A 14,488-nucleotide genomic window follows, 5' to 3' on the forward strand; every position below is an offset into this window, starting at 1 on the left:
CAAGAACCAACTTGCCGAAGCTTCCTTGCTCGTCAAGGCACCTTTAAATAACCCACACCCGGAGTGGTTTCATCTGCAGGCAAGAGAAAGTGGAAACGGCCCCCAAAGGTCTCCCGTCTCAAATAAACACTGTAGGCAACCTTGCCTTTGAAACTGAAGTGCTTGAGGCAGAGAGGCGGACAACTGTTGGTATCCTGCTACTACCAGGTTTGTCTTTCATTGTCTGTGACAACTGTTCTCGGAGGCTGACAGAAGCAAAACCAAAGAGAATTACCTCTGACTGTTCTGAAAGGAAAAGGGGGCCAGACTTTCAGTTTGGGGGCATGGTGTGGTTCGAAAGAAGGGAATTTATTCCCCAAGTTGCCAGGAGCCAAGCAGAGAGGTCGCCTTTCCAGGGCGTGCTGGTGGTGGTTGTGGTGATGATTTCGTTAGCACAGAGCCCCGCCAGTACTCACAAGCTTCTAGAGAGTGCCATGGCTTTCAGACCCGCTCGGGTGATAGTGTGGGCTTGTCAACACTGTTTCAGGTTTCTCTCCGCCGCCTAAACCCCTTCCTTGGAGGACAAAGAGCAGAGACCATCTTGTTCGGTAGTTGGCTAATGGCCGTGTGCACCAGAACCAACAAGGTGAGGCAACTCATGCATCTGTAATCCTGCGTCTGACTGAACTCCAGTTTTCTCCTCTCCCAAGTGGTGAAACAGGAAGCAACATCCCATCAGGAAGAACCAGAAGGTGCCATCCAGTAGCTTTGCCTCACGTCACCCATCGCCCTCAGTCAGAAATCTAGACGTGCAACTTTAGAGGGTGGGTCTCTCTGAAAGAATTTCAGAGCTTACACAGAGATGAGGTGTGTTGCTCTCTGAGGAGAACAAGGCTGACTGGAACGCTGGAAATCTGGCTCTGACTGCTCTTCACAGGCAAGGGGCATCTTTTGTGGACTGAAGTTTCTGGAAGGTAGGCACCATTTCACTGATGTTGTTACCATTTGAGAATGCTCAGACCACGTTGGCCTTGACTGTGTGTGTGTGTGTGAGAGAGAGAGATGTTCAAAATGCTCATTTTTGGTCTGCTCTTCAGGGAGAGATACACGAAAGAGAGATTTGAAGCCCATCGCCTGATGAGTTTGACTTCAGAAGCGTTCAGTCGTGGAGCAAATGCTGGGGCCAAACTTCTCCTCTGACCTGTAGCACTTGCTCTGTGGCGAGTTGAAACAGCTTCAGCGTAGGACTAGGCAGGATTGTTCAGCCTGTGGAATCACAGGAGGCTGAGCCCTCCGTCGGCACAGCCCGGTTTATGAGGAAGGAGAAATGAAGAGAGTGACCGCAGATCTCCGGGTGGCATGGCCAAGGCCATTTCAGACCACGTCAGAATGTCTTAAATGTGGAACAAGGCAGGACTTGCTCTCCTCACAGCGGCAGACTCTCCTAAGCTGGCTCGATCTTGACCGAGACAGTCTCCATGCTGTGTCCAGAAGACATTAGCTGAGTAGTTCTATAGCTTTGGCCTCAGGGAGAGAAACACAATAGTTTTTCTTTTTTTCTAACCAGCGTACATGTTTAGCCAGGATGTTCTTTCAGACAAGTTCATTTGCTAGAGAGCCTTACACACGGGGCGAGGGAAAGAAACTTGGGGGACTCACCAGAGGATGCATATTCATTGATTCATTAATCCGTACTATTCCAGTGCCTTCTATACCATGAGTGAGGGTTCTGACTTTAAACAGCACCTTCATACCTCTTCCCCTACAAGCCTTTTTTTTTTTTTTTAAGGGGTTGCCACTTCAAATTTCATCAGTAGAATTTGCTGGACAAGGGGTAAATTCTTTAAGGGGAAAATAGGTAATACTTGTATAGTCTTCCCTCTAAAAATATTTCTGCTGTTTCTAAAAACAATCAAATTAATTGGCATGAGTTTGAAGATAATTCTGGGTTGGTAATAATCTCCATTTATGGGGAGTCCTTGCTATGCATAAATGCATTTCCCAGTTAGTTCAGTGAGAGAGAACTCATGTTATGCAGTTCTCGGATGAGGACATTTGGGTTTGGTGAGAGGTTCAGTGGCAGAGCAGGGAAGTGAGGAAACCCAAATTCTGTTGCCTTTCGCACACAGAAATATGTGATTGGAGCCCTCCCTATTCCTCTTCTGTTCTCTCAGCCCTTCAGAGTCCTTGTCATGTGGAGGGGTTCCCGAATCCATAATACGTAAATACACTAACTCAGTATCTTAGAGCAAAACACTGTGGGTCAGTCTATAATTTGCTTCTCCTGGGGTGAAGGCATGGTGTGGTGGACAGAACATGGGCTAGAAAGGAAGACAGATCTAAATTTGAATCCCTGCTTTCTGCTTACTGTTTGTGTGACCTGAGCGAGTCAGTGAAATTCTTCAAACCTCAGTTTCCTTATTTATAAGCTAATTATTCGAATACCCATCCCGCAGGGCCATTTGTTAGAAGCAACATAAAGAGACTTTTGCATGATTGACAAATGGTAGGCTTTCGGTACATATAGTGTTCATTTCTCCAGTTATTTGCTGATGCCTCCGGTGAACTAGATCCTCTTCTGGACTCAGGGGGGGTAACAGCAGTGATTGAGGGAGACAACACTCTGCCCTCACGGGGGCTGACTGGTGCTGGTTTAGTCTCGCATAGTGTTACTGACTTCATTTGGGAATCAGGTTGTGATTATTTAGGTCCTCTATGGCAGAGCCGATCTGGCTTTGACCCACCCCCTGAAGCAGAGCAGTGAGCGTCCTGTGTTAGGAGTCCCCCAGAGCATAATAAAATCAGGCAAAAGGCAAGGACGATGGATACCTCTTTCTCAAGGGTTGTTTGTTGTACGAATCATTGCACAGTTATAGGAAAGATATGTTTTTATGCGTTCTTTCACACACACACACACACACACACACACACTTCACTGGAGTTTTCTTAGGCCCCCAAGGCGCTACCGGCAGGCTGTGCATGGGGGGAGGGTCTGGCTCCAAGGTCTCATAAAACACAGAGTGTAGTGTGGCAACATTCATTTACCCTGGGCTCCAGGCCATCTGTACAACAGCCTTGGGCTTTCCAAGGCCTCCCCAATGTGAATTTAGGGATGTAGTCCAAAGATTGAACCGGAGATAATATACCTTTATAAAAATGGATTTGGACAAGAGCAATTGGCTTATTTACTGGCCAAAGGCCTATTGTCAAGTTCATCAAATGGGCTAATTGGCATCAAGAATGGTGTTTTGGCAATCTGTCCCTAACTTTGAATCCTGATGAGCTGCAGATTATGGCAGAGAGATTAAAGGAATACAAGGGAGCTCCCTTGGGAATCAAATGCAGGTCTTCCTTCTCTTAGAAACACCTGCACATCCAGAACACCAGCCTTATTAGTCCTACATGGCCCAGGCTTTTGTTTTATTTATTTGGTGGGCCCAGAATGATTGAAGACATCTTTGGGACACCCTACACAGACCAGACATTAGCACTATGAAAGAAGTCTGTGTAAAGCAAAGAGACTTATTTTCCTAAGCCCTATGAAACAATCAATCTCGTCATTGTAGGCGTCCTATCCCTCATATTACCTTAAAATTTCGTCTTTGGAGGGTTTTTTTTTTTTAATGACGAGAACATAAACCAAGCTAAAAACCTAATTAAAATAAACTAGGGCTTAGGTATAAAATCCTCAAATAGCAAGTGAATGGGGGATATTAAGAATCTTTGACCCTGTACAACACTTTAACAGCCAAAATTCTCCACAGGGCTTTCGGTGATGGTAGACAGATGTTTGATTGTAAATGAACTGTAGCAATCATTGTGTTTTTTAAAAGAGTTATTCCCAAATTTCATTATTATTGTACCTTAAAGTCTGAGTGCACTAATTTGGCTTGGGTGACCTTGAAACAAATGTCACCCTTCCTAAGTATGAGAATTTAAAATTTCGTAAGCTGTGTGTCCAAATTCCCCTCAAATGTAAAGTTAAAGGGGTTTGGTTCGCTTTAATAATCATTTCTTTATTTTTTATTTTATTTTATTTAAAAAAAAATTTTTTTTCCCCACCTGGTCACTGGAAAGTCTGTGGGGAGGGATCATGCTGCATTCTTAAGGAGAGTAACTGAACAGACCAGAGGCCTAACATAGTTGTTGTTTGGTTTATGAAAGTTTTGATTCCATGGAAAGTTTCCTTTTTATTGATCTCTGAATTATATCTTTATGAAAGCAAGAAAAGGAAATATTTATTGAAAGTATCCAAATCTGTCTGTTTAGGACTGATACACGCATAGCCCATGTAGTCTCTCTCACACACACACACAAACACACACACACAGACACACTTCATGTGCTGATGCACAATATAAAAACAAAACCAAAAGATACATATGATATTGTGTATGTGTGCAACCAACTTTATTTCTTTTCCTGTCATAGATGGCTCTGTCTCCTTCCATCTGTAGCTGTGCCTTCTGAAACATGTGACATTTGGTCATTAGGACTGGAGAAGGGAGAAATGAAAACAGGTCCCCAGCTTTTTAATTTTTTTAATTGAGGCATAATTGATGGAGGACATGATATGAGTTTCAGGCACACAACATAAAAATTCAATATTTGTATATATTGCAAAATGACCACCAAATACATCTCTCCTTTCCCTCTCAATGGGAAAACTAAAAAAACCACAGCTAAGGCATGAATTTAGGTTGATTGGAGAGATAAAATATTACATTAAGGGGCTTTGAATCATTTTTATTTACTATATCCATGTTCTAAGAGAAGGGAAAATCATATGCCACAATCCATTTTTCTCCATAGAGTTCTTGTATGCAAGAACAAAGTCTATTTCTGTCATTTTGATTCCTTTGCCAGACATATTTTAGTGGAGAGTCAATAAATTGTTGTTGATTAGATTGACTTTGACATAGGCTGAACAATTAAATAAGCATTTCAAAATTCAAGCAAATACTCTGAGAGTATTTTCTTCAATAACAAAGGTTACTTAACATCATTTAGTAACTAAAATGGCTTTAATTTCTTCCCCTCAAATTTTTTCTTGTTTGACATCCAATTAAAACTGGAAAAACCTAAAATCCGCTGATGCTGAACAAATTTCAAATTGTGCAGATTAGCAATTTTCATTTGCAATGTTCTCATCACGAACTCATTATCATATTCTTCTTTGGGTCAAAGTCACAGGCTTTCTAATGAGCTCCTCCTGTTCCACCAGCCATAACTGGCTTTCCCTGACTTGTTTCAAATGGAGATCTGCTTTGTGTGAAGGTCTGGTCTATCACCAGTTGTGTAAGAGTAAAACTTGAGAGCATTTCTAGATGATGACTATAAAATAATATGCAAGCTGATTTTCCGAAGTAATCACTCCACAGATGACAGTACTGTCGTGGATTTTAAACTGTTTTTTGGACAATCATTGATGGTAAAAAATACTCCTTAGACCTCAATTTAGAAACACACACACACACACACACACACACACACATACACACACACTCTAATGGAAATAAAAGTTTCATGAAACAATACTGCACATACTGAATTTTTCTCTTCTATTCCATCCACTCCTGTCTATAAAATTTCTGGTTATAGCTACGGACAAATTTTGTGAATACTGGCTGAATGTAAGAATTAACTAGGGAACTAAAAAAAAAAAAATGCTAAATGCCAAAAGCACGGTTGACCAAGGAAATGGACGAGAGAGTCTAGAAATAAGCCTCCATGTATTTGGACTTTGATTTATGATAACATTGATACTATACAGAAGGGACAATCATTTGAATATACAGATGAAAAAAAAACATCTGAGTCTTGATTCTTTTTTTTTTTAAAGATTTTATGTATTTATTTGACAGATGGAGATCACAAGTAGGCAGAGAGGCAGGCAGAGAGAGAGAGGGAAGCAGGCTCCCTGCTGAGTAGAGAGCCCGATGCGGGGCTCGATCCCAGGACCCTGAGATCATGACCTGAGCCGAAGGAAGAGGCTTTAACCCACTGAGCCACCCAGGTGCCCCCTGAGTCTTGATTCTAACCTCAAAATTTATATACAGAGGTGCTGGGTGGCTCAGCTGGTTAAGCATCTGACTCTTGGTTTGGGCTCAGGTCATGATCTCAAGGGTGATGAAATCGAGTCCCACATGGGGCTCCGTGCTCACTGGGGAGTTGGCTTGAGATTCTCTCCCTTTTCCTCCTCCCCCTTTTACCCCTTTCTCTTTCATGCACAGGCACTCACACACACTCTCTCTTTAAAATAAACAAATAAATAAAATTTTAAAAGGTACATTCATATCTGAATGTTAATGTAGATGTGGAAAATAAAACTGGCAGGTAAAACTATAATTGCTAGATCTGTGTTGTCCACTGTGGCAGCTGCTGGCCTGCCGAGTCCCTGAAGCGTGGCTGAGCCACTAGAGATAGGTTCTAAGTGCAAAACGCACAGCAGATTTCAAAACCTGACTGTAGAGAGAGAATTCAAAATATCTCAGTAATAATATTTATATCGATTGTATGTTGAAATGGTAATATTCTAGATGTGTTGGGTTCAATAAAATACATTACTAAGATGAATTTCACTTTTTTTTTTCTTTTTGAAATGCAACTACAAGAAAACTTTATGTATTCGGCTCTCGCTATTTTTCTATTGGACAGCATCATTCTAGATGACAAAATAGGATAGATTAATGACCTTGGGATGGGCAGTGATTTTTTTTCAACAAGGTGCAGAAAGTACTAGCATATGGAAAAGATCTACAAATTGAACTTTATTAAAACTAATAACTTCTTTCCATCAGATATTACCATTAAGAGAGTAAAAGACCAGCTGCCGAAGGGAAGGAGACATTGCATACATATAAACAAGAAGGAGTCATATCCAGAATAAAAAAAAAAAACAAGCCCATTAGAAAAGATGGACCAACACAATAGAAAACTGGGCAAGACATTTACATAGGGGCTTCACAAAAGAATGTTCCAAATGGCCAAGAAGCATGAAACGTGCTCAACTTTATCAGTTGTTAGGGGAATGCACGTCAAAACCACAGTAAAATATCGCTACACACCCACCAGAAAGGCAAAAATGTGAATTAGACAGTAGTTGTGTTGGTGAGAATGTGAAATAGCTGAAACTCTCACACAGATGTGGGCGTGTAAATCCACACAACAGCTCTAGAAGACTGGTCAACAGGGTCTGTTAATTGTGTATACATACCCGTGACCTAGCAATTCCATTGCCCTGTAGAAATGTGGACATGTGTTTACCAAAGACACAGTCAAGAATGTTCACAGGGAGTAGCCTTATTTCAGAAAACCCCAATTTCCCTCAACTGGAGAATGGAAAAAGAGGTTGTGGTATAGTCGTACCATGGAACACCAACCCCCAGTGAAAATAAGTCAGCTCCTACACACACATCAGCTTGGGTATTGTCTCAGTCGCAACTGCTGACAGAAAGACGTGGAGGCAAAAGAATGCCGTCAGTGTGATTCTGATTATGCGAAGTTCAAGAACAGGCAACGTGAGTCCACGGTATTAGAGGTCAGGCGAGGATAGTTGGAGGAAGTGGGGTAGCGACTGGGCAGAGACGCAGTGGAGGCCCTGGGGTGCTGGTAGTGTCCCGCTTCTTGGTCTGGCTGCTGGTTCTAACTCAGGTGTGTTTACTTCTGGGATTTGCTGCTCTACCGTCGGCATGCTGGGCTTTAATGAATACATCTGTTAAGCAATGATAACAATGCTGATGTCAGGACAGCGCCTTCAGAGGTCCTGACTTAGGTGTTCTGAATCAGGCGAGAGCATGGCTTAAAAATGTTTTCCAGGTAGTCCCCCTAGAGAGCCAGCAGGGAGAACCAGTGTACTAACAAGTCACAAGTGGCTCTTCCAAGACCCGTGTGCTGACAGAACTGTAATCACTACTTGAGGCTGTGCTCTTACTGTCTTTACTTAAGTTGCACTGACTTTAAGGACATAATTCCCACTGATGATTCTTAGAGGCGTAAGGAATTATAACGTTAATGCCTTAGAAGCCTGGGCAGGTAACTGAAATGAGCAGTGGGCTGGTTGATGAAGCTTACGCCTCAATTAAGGCCCGCACGTCCTGTGATTACTGCCAGATATTACGGGATTTTTTGTTTTGTTTTGTTTTGTTGTTTTTGTTGTTGTTGTTGTTGTTTTCAAGTGAAGCTGTGAATCTGGATTTTTTGGTGAAAATTCCTGAATTTTAGATATCAGTGCAAATTATGTTAAAATACTCCCCAGATCAAAGGAAACTGATTCATAGGGCCAGTTCCGCCTGCACCAAATTCTGCCACTGGTTTGTAACTGTGACTTCGAATTTTAGAGCGGGAAGGAAAGTTATGGGTATCATTGTATAGTCTATTAATTATGTTTCCCTTTTCTGCTTCTGCAGGGATGTTGTGAAAGGAAAGGTGAAACTTTTACATATATCTCCACATACCTATACACAGAGTACTTGAATTTCTTCTCAGAAAGCTATCCTATATACTCAAGGTAATTACTGTTATTTACGTTTTGTTTTATTTTATTTTATTTTATTTTATCTTATCTTATTTCACCTCTACTGTGTTGTCTTAACTGTGATCTTGGTAAACTATATCTATGCCCCAGAACTTTATTATTATATGATATTATTTTCTGTGTTCTGGGAAGGAGCGGTGTTCTGGGCAAGGCAAGTTCCGTGTTATTCCCTATGATATACTGTAGATCTTTTCTTTTTGAGAGGAGGGATGTTGAGTGACAGTTTCCTCTGACAACACCGGGTGATGAATATCTCCCAAGCTTAGCTGGTATTTGCCTTGTTTGTGCTCCCATCTGGCCCCCCAACCTTGACCATCCCCTTTTCCCCAAGCCTCGCTTCTAATTAGAAGGAAGAGTTGGCTCCGTCTGTCTTGCAGGTTTCCAGCTTCCAGACTCTTCCTGTGAGAAACAGGCTTTGAAAAGCACATGTCTTCAAAGTCATCAAAAGTGACAATCAGAAATGATGACTTGCATGACAGCACATGTTCACAAATATGGATGAAAGACAAAAATCAAGTCCTGTAAAGAGAAGGAGGATTTTAAGCCCAGCACCTAACTTCGGTCTGGCTGTGTCACCTGGGGCAGGTGCCTTGATTCCTCTCAACTTCTCTTTGCATGTGTGAATTGGGGGCATGAATAATTATTATTGTGGTGAGGATTCAATGAGCGGATGCTGGTGAAAGAAACTGTGTTCATTGTATACGCATGCTGGTTACTAGTTACCATGTAATCGTTGCCTCCAACTTCTGTTAACAGTCTGTGAAGAGACGGTGCTGTTATTCCCAGTTTATAGCTGCAAAAGCAGGTAGCCCAGCCGCTGGGCCTCTGAATCACGTCCCTGACCCTTTCCCTGCAACAACAGGGCTCGCTGGCACGTGCCTTCACCCCACCGCCTACCTAACCAATCCACAGTGGATCAGTGGAGAATGCAGAAGGGGTTCCTGACCAAGGCCCAACCCCACCCCCACCTTTTAGCCTCTACTCTTCTACACCTTCTTACCAAACACAAACCCCATTGATCACAAATGTATTCCCCCTCCTGCTTTCTATAGTGAAGTGGTAACCTGCTGGTGGTGGCAGTGGGGGGGTGGGGTGGCGGGGAAGCTTAAGGGAGCCAGGTGAATAAACCCCTTTTTGCTAACAAAGAAGTTGCCTTCTCTGGGGAGGAGCAGTTCAGCTGGACCATCGGAAATTACCTGAGGATTTCTGTCTCTGTCATGCTACCAGCCCCTCTGGTGGCTGCTCAGCCTGAATCCATCTTTGGCTTCCAGAATTCCTGGGGCCTCTAGAGTGGCCAGACCTATGCTGAGTCCCTGTGGACAGGCTTGTCCCTCAGGCCCCAAGGCAAGAGGACATGGGGAGTTGTCTGGCTCTCAGCCTGACCCTATCCCTCTTCTCAGCCCCAGAATTGTCCTGCTTGGCTTGAGGCCCCAGTGCCCGTGTGTGTGGACACCTCTGTGTATGTGTTCAAGTGTGAGTGTTTTCATCTTCTACCGAACAGTCTCCTGTTGGCCATTCCTAGGCCTCGGGGTATACTGTGCTGTCACTTTTCAGAGGACAGACCTGGGGAAGCGTCCACGCAGGCCTTGAAAGAGAATTTGGAGGTGTCGGGCAGGGAATTCTAGGGTCCTGGGTACCCCTAACAAGTCTAGAAAGGGGGTATGGTGTGTGGGTGGGCTTGCAGCTTTGGGTCTATGGACTCCTCAGCCAGTGGGAGAGAGGTATGACCAGAGCAAGGCCAGACTGGGGTCTTTTTCAAACAAGGCCAGGGTGAAAGGGTAGGGCTGCTCCTGGGCCTGAAACTGCGTGCCCTCGGTACACAGTTGGTGCTTAATGATATCACTGACTGATGCATGACAGAGCGACAGAGGCTGAGCATTTCAGAATTGCTGTGGAATATGTAAATGTGACTACTGTCCTACCACCACGCCCTGGAAACCTCCACCTAACAGCATGGCAAGGTTGAAATGGCTCAGATTTCATAAGGCGGCAGCTGAGTAACATTCCCGACCTTGTAAACTACCAGGAGGATGAATTTACGGAGAAACAGCTTTACTGGCCAGGGAAGAGAAGCACGCAGGTCTCTCCCTCCCCTGCTTGAACAGGACTTCATTGAGGCTCCGCTAGGCATCTCTTGGTATATTTCAAGAGACTGGATACAAGGTTAGAGTCGTCCATTCTCTGTATGTTTGGGACATTACTTGCTCCTGGGATGCTTGGTGTTGAATATCCTGTGACCCTTCCATTCACACTGGCTTGCTTTCAGAGCTTGCCTTTCTTTGACAAGGACCTTAAGAGACATCCATACTGAAATTTCGCTAACAGGAACCACAGGGAGGAGGAACTCTGAATCCCCTCCAACAGCATGTGGAGCCGGTGCCTGTCCTGTGGGTTATCTCTGTGGATCACACGTGGTCCCACTTCACCCGATGCAGACCGGTTATTCCCAGGAGAACTTCTGCTAACTGTGTTTCTTGGCAGAAAAAACTTTGAGAAAATAGCCGATCAATCTTAGCCTAAGGAGAAAAGACTTAGAAGCACAGGACTTAGGAACCCGGAGACCCCCAAATCAGGATCAATAGAGGAGTAGCCAGAAAAATCACATTGGCACATATCCCACCTATGTCCCCCAGGGAAAAAGGAAACTGGTCATGCCCAAGATGTGACCTTGCCGTAGGAAACTGTGTATGTCAGCGCAGTGTTTTCTCCCATTCACAACATTGATTTGCTCTGGTAGACGGAAATCAGAGAGACTGAAATGAGAATTATATAAAAATGTATTGGAGAGAGAGTTAAGAATACGCTTCCAGAAAGAATGTTTGAAATGTTTGGAAATCTAGGGGAATTTTTATTTATTTTTTTTAAGATGTTATTTATCGGGGGTGGGGGGGCGCGGCACAGAGGGACAAGAAGGTGGAGGGCTGAAGAAGTGAGAGAAGGACAAGCAGACACCCAGCCGAGCACAGAACCTGACCGAGGCTCAATCCCTGGACTCCGAGATCATGAGCCAAAGCCAGACACTTAAGGACCTGAGCCATCCAGGGGCCCCCAAATTTTTACTTTTAAATACGTTACATTTTCATACAATATACCCAGGATGTTTTCCTTCCATTTTCGCAGGCAAAATAGCTCTACATTTGAAGCCGTGGGTTTAATCATTCATCAAAAACAGTAAAATGAAGGGCGCCTGGGTGGCTCAGTGGGTTAAAGCCTCTGCATTCGGCTCAGGTCATGATCTCAGGGTCCTGGGATCGAGCCCTGCATCGGGCTCTCTGCTCAGCAGGGAGCCTGCTTCCTCCTCTCTCTCTGCTTGCCTCTCTGCCTACTTGTAATCTCTATCAAATAAATAAATAAAATCTTTAAAAAAAAACAGTAAAATGAATACATGAAATATGTTCCGTATGTTCTAGATAGACTTCACATATGTCCTGCCTAAGTGTCTATCTCTGTGTCTTTTGATCTCTGTCTCTCCGTGTCTGTCTCTGTCTCTCCTCCATCTACTTAAAATCTGGGCATTATACATATGGGGTTGTCCACCCCCCCCCCTTTAAGGGGCTTCTTGCAGTAGATCAAGACTGGACAGGAATGGCTTGTTATGTTCAGTTTTGAGATTTTAGGGACTATTTTCCTATGGTGAATAAATAGCAAGGACTAATGGCCATGGACAGAGGAAGCAGCTGTCCCAGCCAAGGAAGGGAGTTGACTCATCCCTATTTGCTCAAAGGAGCAAACAGTGATTACCAGGTGCTACTCCCCCAGCCCCACACCAACAGTTCTTGCCATAAGGAAATCTTGCCTTTCTTTTTTTTTTTTTTTATTTAAAGATTTTATTTATTTGACAGACAGCGATCACACGTAGGCAGAAAGGCAGGCAGAGAGAGAGGAAGGGGGAAGCAGGATCCCTGTGAGCAGAGAGCCCAACGCGGGGCTCCATCCCAGGACCCTGGGATCATGACCTGAGCCGAAGGCAGAGGCTTTAACCCACTGAGCCACCCAGGCGCCCCAGGAAATCTTGCCTTTTATCCTTCTAACTTCTTTTATGATTTCAGAGTCCATGAAGAAAACTGTTGAGAAGCAGCAATTGCGAATTTTTTTTCTTGCCCTCTACTGGAGGCTCCCCCGCCCACCGCACCTCACCCTCACCTGAAGATTACTAGAATCTTTGTCATCTTGTTCTTTTCCAAAGACTGCTTCATTCTGCGGGGGCAGCAGGCTGTGCAACCGGAAACCCTGCCTTTAACTATTACATAAGCATATATTTTTAAAACATTAAAATTCGGGGCTTGCTTCATCGGTGTGCCTTAGTAACCCCAAGTCCTTCCCTAAAAGGAACTTGGCCTCCTCCTCATCTGTGAGAGGGATGTTCAAAATTCCTTCTCGATCAAGATGCGGCCCCACACCCTTCTGTAGGTTTTCCTCTCTTTCGTAAAATGATTCCTTTGGTGATACTGCCCATGTTGGGTTCCAGTAACGAAAGAAATCCTGCTGTCACTGAAGAAATGAGTTACCCTGTCAGGTGATCGCACTCGTCCCTCAGAAAAGCTGCGGCCTTTCCAACACTCAGTCCAGGCGACCTTACCACTGACTAGGGGACTGTAGGAAATCAGTGAATGAGGGCTGAGCACTGGGCCACCTCAAAGTCTGTGGTGCCATTGATGAGGAAAGGTAAATAGTGACAGTCCTAATGCACTCACCATATGCCCCAAGTTACAGAGTGATTTAGAAACATGACCTTATTTAATCCCGATTGGGGCTGTACAGAAATAGAATATATCATTCCTAGTTTATAGATGAGAAATTCAAGGCTGGGAAGAAAGTCATATGCTCTTCTAGCTCAGGTAGCTGGAAAGGACTGAGGCTAGGCATTCAGAGCCCCAAACCCCTTTTCCTTGAGAAGCCACTGGGCCTTGGGTTCCCACATGTCGTGTCCTGGAAATTCCTACTCCGGGGTGTTGTGGGGAGTGGCTGGGGTATCACCCCAGGTGAGTCTGATTGTCTGAAGGGTCTGAACTAGATGACATTGTGTAGTACTGTCTGTCCAAGACTGTGCCTAGGTTTTCTGTTTAGGTTCGCCTTGTCTGTGTCCTTTAGGTAGGCTTCCCTTACTGAAAGAAGGAAATGAATTCAGTTATCTTTTCCCCACAGTGAGAGATGGGGAGATCGTGGGGAGAATGCCTCTGTGAAGGGGCAGGGGTGTCCCGTTACGCTCCCTTGGGGAATCTTTTTAAACTGAGCATTTAGGGGCGCCTGGGTGGCTCAGTGGGTTAAGCCGCTGCCTTCGGCTTAGGTCATGATCCCAGGGTCCTGGGATCGAGCCCCGCATCGGGCTCTCTGCTCAGCCGGGAGCCTGCTTCCTTCTCTCTCTCTGCCTGCCTCTCTGCCTACTTGTGATCTCTCTCTGCCAAATAAAATTTAAAAAAAAAAATTAAACTGAGCATTTAATCTTACTATTTAAACCAGCCTGACATCAGGAGTCTTGCCCAGACCCAGTAAGGTGACGATAACAAGATAACATGACTCTGTAACATAGATCTGGCCCCTTACTGTGTTCAGGTATTTCCACATAATGAATCACTCTCCATCTGCAACAGGTCTTTGTGGAAGGTGGAATTAGCACCATTGAGCAAGGGAGCTAGTGAAGAATTCAGAGAGACTGAGTTGCTCAAGTTCACTTAGTTATGTGTTTTTGTTTTTTTTTTAAGATTTAAGATGTATTTATTTTAGAGAGAGGGAGGTGGGAGGGAGAGAGCAGGGGGAGGGGCAGAGGGTGAGGAAGAGAGAGCATCCTGAGTGGACTCCATGCTGAGCATGGAGCTGGACATGAGGCTTGATCTCATGACCCTGAGATCATGACCTGAGCCAAAATCAAGAGTCTGACACCCGACCGACTGAGCCACCCAGGTGCCACCCCACCCCCCAAGTTCATCTGGTTTTAAGAGGCAAGGCTAGGGCTCAGACTTGGGCTTTCTGACT

The 14,488-nt window shown here is 44.4% G+C and overlaps 1 protein-coding gene across 2 annotated transcripts in view; it reads left to right on the forward strand.

Annotated features, from left to right (window-relative positions):
- The first annotated feature begins 836 nt into the window (after nucleotides 1-836).
- CERS3 (ceramide synthase 3) overlaps nucleotides 837-14,488 on the forward strand; it is a 107,511-nt gene continuing 93,859 nt past the window's right edge. The window contains exons 1-2 of one of the 2 annotated variants that reach the window (XM_044231162.1): nucleotides 837-953; nucleotides 8,388-8,488. The gene's annotated coding sequence lies outside the window, so the exon portion shown is untranslated. The remainder of the gene's footprint in view (nucleotides 954-8,387; nucleotides 8,489-14,488) is intronic. The other variant, XM_044231163.1, reaches the window with a different exon arrangement.

Source organism: Neovison vison, chromosome 13, assembly GCF_020171115.1.
Source record: "Neovison vison isolate M4711 chromosome 13, ASM_NN_V1, whole genome shotgun sequence".
NCBI lineage: Eukaryota > Metazoa > Chordata > Mammalia > Carnivora > Mustelidae > Neogale > Neogale vison.